The following is a 5,562-nucleotide window of genomic DNA, read 5'->3' as shown; positions in this document are numbered from 1 at the left end:
TAATATGATAGAGAAAATTAAAACAAGAATTTTGACACTAATTTCAAAAAATTTGGCCCAAGATTAGGCCGAACGGACCGAACCGGGCCCAAAATGGGCCCAAGGCCCAGTCCAACCCATCACACTCAAATAAAATTTAGTTCCTCCTTCATCCATTCTCTTCTTTCATGCTGGAACATCCATGGAGAAGGGAAAAAAGAACTTAAAACCCTAGGCTTGATTCCAACTACTATATCTCACCATTCCGAGCTCTGATTGCCACACCGTTTACGGTCACGCGACCATCGCGTCGAGCTCTACAAATCTATCGGAACAATTTTTTAGGTAAGCTTCATTCTCATCCCAGTTGCTCTACCCTTCTTATTTTCGAAATTACTAAGAGTGGTGGTGATATTTTGCTTCCTTGATGTTATAGGACCCGATTAGCTTGAGGAAAACATTTACTCTTACTTATATGATGCTTGGGTAAGGTGAGGATACTAAAACTCTAGCTAATCTCTTGAATTGGTGTATTGGGTATTGAATTTGAGTATATATGTATGATATATGTGAATTAGGGTTGTATAAAGGTGATTTGGAACTTGGTGGAGGTTGAGTGCTTTTACTTGGGTGATTTTGGACCTTTTGGATGCCTTGGTGGTGTCTCGGAACATACGTGGAAATCGGCCAATGTATGGTTTAGGTTTCGTGTATTTAATATATAATGTTCTGTGAAAACTTAGGCTAGATGACCATAGGTTAGGAATTGAATTGTGTTGTTGCTGATTAGTTATAGTGAATGGTATGAATTATGTTGCCATTGGTTTTGAGGGTGAAATTGATGTCTTTGTTCATGGAAGTTGCGTGTGATGATATTGAATTATAATTATTGGTGATTAATGAGATTGAGTTATTCAATTAATAATTTATTAGAAATGGTGGATTGATGAATTGCGGCTTGGATAAGAAAGTTGAGAATGCTTGATATGGAATTGGTAAGTTTTGGTCCGGCCAGCCTTGGCTTCGCAGGCTGAATTAGGAGTTAGTTATTTTGTATCCTTGACTCTCTATTCTCATTTTTTGTCGATTTATATTTATTATCTTTAGATTTCTTAGCACACAAGTTAATCTCGTTTCATGAGCGTTGCACTTTTATTTTGCGATTTTGTTTTACCCGTTTTTCAAGACTCCTAGTTAAATATTTCTTTCACTATTATTACTACTACTTTTAGAGGTCGTAATACCTTACTATCTCAATCTTCTGATTTAAGCATAAGATTAAGTGTGGTAGGATGTTACATTTATTATCTTTTCTTTTATTTAGTTATTATTTATTTATTTATTTTTTAAAGTTATCTTTATTAATTTTTACAATAATCACCTTTCTAATAGATTTCTAACCATTTTTTTAATATTTTTAACATAAAAGAAAAAAAATTAGCATAAGACAAATTAAAGGAAGAAAGAAAGAAAGTCTATGTCAAAAAATCAAGCAAACTTAAAAAAGTTCTTGCTTAAAGAAACATGTTAAGAATATAATAATTTATGTATTTTTTTATCCACTTAAATTTTTAAGAAAAGCAGTATAATGACATTTAAAAATCGCTAATAATGATGATTTTATCATTTTACTTTCTTAAAATTTTTAATAGTGATATTACCCAAGTCAAGATTTATGAAAATTACCTTATTAACTATGTATTTTGAGCAATTTCACACAGTTGGAGTGCATATTCAATTTTTTGAGCCACTAAAATTGTACACATACTTATTGGTTCAATTTATAGTGATTATGATTAAGATAATTATGATAGATATAAATTTTGACAATATTTAGAAAATATACTTAAAATTGTGGGTTTTTTATTTTATAATACTTTTGATTTAAAAAATAAAAATAAAAGTCATCAAATTAAAAAAATTGTCTAATAATAAAAAATATAATCTTAATTTCAATTATACTTTATAAATATTATCAAAATTTTATAACCTTAATCGATATAAGCATACTCAATATAAAATACACCTACTTAATACTTATTCCGTATCAATATATAGAGTAAATTATCAAAATTACACCTAATTTTTTAGAGCAACTAACAAAAATATCCTTAATTTTTGTATTTAATTAGGTATTTAGATATTTGATCTAAAATTTTGAAAAAAAAATATTTAGATAATTATTTAAAAAATAATATAAAAAATTGGACTAAAATTTGATCTTTAAAATTACTTTTAAAAAAATCACTTTTGGCAATTGATAAATAATGAGTTTAGAAAACTCCAAATTAAATTGATGATGATCAAATATTATTAAAACAATTAATTACAAAATTATTAATTTGATCTTCAATTCACATTTGTTAATTAATAATTTTGTTTGTGCAGATTTGTATTGGGCACAAAGCAAATCAAAGCCCAAATTGTGTTAAAATAATATATTTAGCCTTGTGAAATATGTTATACAATATATGGTTTAATTGTTATATTAGTTGGGCTAGTAAAACCATTTTGAAGCCCAACAAAGATGGTTGGCCTGAAATTAAAAAGAAATTGGGTCAAGGTTTAAGCTACCCATTTAAAATGATGAAACTCATTTCTTCAAATATTTTGCTGCATGCTTCCAACGGATCTCATTTCCATCATGTGGTGGATTTCAAACTTATTCAATTATCATTAAATACCTTGGTAAATGGAAAGAGAAAATCTGATTTGATGGCATTTATTGAGTTATGTACGTTACAAGGCAAAAGCATGGAAAGTGGGATTAATTGATTTTAATTGATTATAATTTATATCACACATTACTTCCATTGCTTTTCTTCTTTCTACTCTCTCTTCTCTCTCTTTGCATTCGGTCACCTCACTGTCAGAGAAGAAGATGGTAGAAGCAAGTAATCTGAAGAACAGAGGCTATGCATGAGTAATGTAAACCTAACTTATTTTTATTTTCTTCTTTAATTACATTGCAAGTTTTTCTCTGTTCTCTCTCCTCTCTCTTTCGGTCTTGTCTAGCAGAAAAGGAGGGATGAAGCAAGCTATTAGAGAAGCTAGTTACAAGGAAGAGGCCATTGTGATGATGGCGGTAAGAAAAAGAAAATCTGAAGTATGGTGTGGCTGAGATTTTTACCACAAAAGGTAAGATGTGGTGAAGTAATCTTAAGCTCTCCATACCCTAAAATGGAAGAAGATCATTTCGGTCAGAGGAAGAAGATCCTTGGAGGCATGGCTCGTCTCTACTTTTGCTCAACCACTACAGGAGGTATCTACTGTAGCTACGTGGTGGATGAGGTAAAAGTTGGAGCAGATGGAGCTGTCATCATCAAGAACTCATCAAGGGCTAGGAATCCTTCTTGGAGTTAAAGTCAAGATGGAAGGCCCGGATTGATGAAGCTTGGTGTAAAGGGAAGACACAGAGGTAATTGCATGTTGGGTTTTACGTTCGGTTTCCTTTCCTCTCTCTCTCTCTCTGGCCGAACCAGTTTTGGTTTGAAGAAGAAGAAGTTTAGCTCGGTTCAAGAGCTTCAACCTTGGAGGCTTCCCCTTCTATAAATAAGGGAGAACAGCCAGGGCTTGAAGCAAGGAAAAGAGTGAGCACAGAGTTCTCATAGCTACCCAAGCTAACAAAAGTTCTTCTCCTTCAATGTTTTCTATTTTGTAATTTTTTGTTTAATTTTGTCTGTCTTGAATCTCATGGAAAAAGGCAAACAATGAGGTTTGTAAGAAAAATTCATAGAACGGAAAAAGGCAGAGAGTGCAAAATTAAAAGAAAAAAAAGCCATAGATGTCCTTAGAGGTCCTTTGAACATATGTGTTGTGTTTCATGATTCTGTGGGAATTTCCTTACAAGTTGGGTTAGCACTTAGCAATTGAAAGCTTGGCATGTGACCAAGTCAAGTTCAGGATTGGGGTTTAGATTCTGGACTTGTCACGGATAGGAAAGGTAGTTCCTAGGGAGAATTGGTGTATGTAATCATGATGATTATAGTGAAATTCCATCATTGTTGTGATGGAGACTGGATGTAGGCTGCATTGCACTTGGCAGCTAAACCAGGATATATCGTGGTGTGATTCTCTCTCTCTCTCTTCTACTCCATTTCTGTTTCTGCTGCAAAGGAGATAAAATTAAAAAATATCTCATGCCGGGTTACGAGATAAAAAGAAAAAGTCTAGTGGCTGGGTACGAGACAAAAATCAAAAAGTCTCCAAAAGTTGTTTCAAAGACCAGCAAGTTTTAATAAGCAAAAAAAGGGGCTAAGATTCAACCCCCCTCCCCCTCCCCCCTCTCTCTTAGCCACTGAAAACCATCAATTGGTATTAGAGCTTGGTCTCAAAGAGATCAAGCTTTGCAGCTTGGAGAAAAAATCCAGATGGCAGAGAACAGTGGCTCAAACTTGGTGTCCTACAATCTGACTAAAGGACAGTCAAGCAACAGACCTCCTCTCTTCAATAGGAAGAACTATACCTATTGGAAGGAGAGAATGAAGATTTTTGTGCAAGCTGTAGATTACAGACTATGGAAGATCATCCTGGAGGGTCCTCAATATCCAACCACCATAAGTGCTGAAGGAGTAGTCTCACTTAAACCAGAAGCTAGTTGGACCGAAAAAGACAGAAAGAAGGTAGAGCTAAATGCCAAGGCTATCAACTTGCTCAACTGTGCAATCAGCTTCGAGGAGTACCGACAGGTATCACGATGCACAACGGCAAAGAAAATCTGGGACAAACTTCAAGTCACTCATGAAGGAACCACCATAGTAAAGAAGACCAGGATAGACATGCTGAACAGAGAATATGAAATGTTCTCAATGAAGGAAGGAGAATCTATAGATGAAATGTTTGAAAGATTCAACATCATCATTGTTGGCTTGGATGCTATGGGGATTAAGTATCCTGAATCTGTGCTTGTGAAGAGAGTTTTAAGATGTCTTACAAAAGAGTGGAAAACAAAAGCATTGATAATATCTGAAAGTAGTGGTCTTGATTCTATGACATATGATGACTTGAGAGAAAATTTACTTGCTTTTGAAAATACTTACTTGAAAAAGGATTCAAAAAGAAAAGGATTAGCTCTTACATCTGTTTCTAACCCTCTGGATGATGAATCCAGTGATAACTCCTCTGAAAATGAATTTGTGTTGTTTGTCAAAAAAATCAGGAAAATGGTGAAGCTCAAGGAGAGAAGCAAGGGAAGCAGCTCTAGGAAACAAAGGAAAGATTTCAGCAAGGTGATAGTTACAACTACAAAGAAACTGGGCATTTCAAATCAGATTGCCCTAAGTTGAAAAAAGAGGAGAAGCCGAAGAAGGGAAAGAAAAAAGGTCTGATGGCTTCTTGGGAGGACTTGGAAAACGATTCAGAAGATGATGAAGAATCAAAAACCAAATCCCAACCATGTCTTATGGCAGACCACGTTGAACAGGTAGTCATTCATAACCCTGACACTGAAGCTCTTCATCTTATGATAGACCACCTTTCTAAAAAAATTAGATACTTCTTGCTTGATAACCAAGATCTTGAACAACAAATCACCATTCTTAAAGCAGAAAATGGTTTTCTCAAAGATAAATTAAGGGAGGCTGA

This window comes from Arachis ipaensis, chromosome B8, assembly GCF_059453495.1.
Source record: "Arachis ipaensis isolate K30076 ecotype BB chromosome B8, ASM5945349v1, whole genome shotgun sequence".
NCBI lineage: Eukaryota > Viridiplantae > Streptophyta > Magnoliopsida > Fabales > Fabaceae > Arachis > Arachis ipaensis.
The sequence above is the reverse complement of the archived record's forward strand: the minus strand, read 5'-3'. Positions refer to the sequence as shown.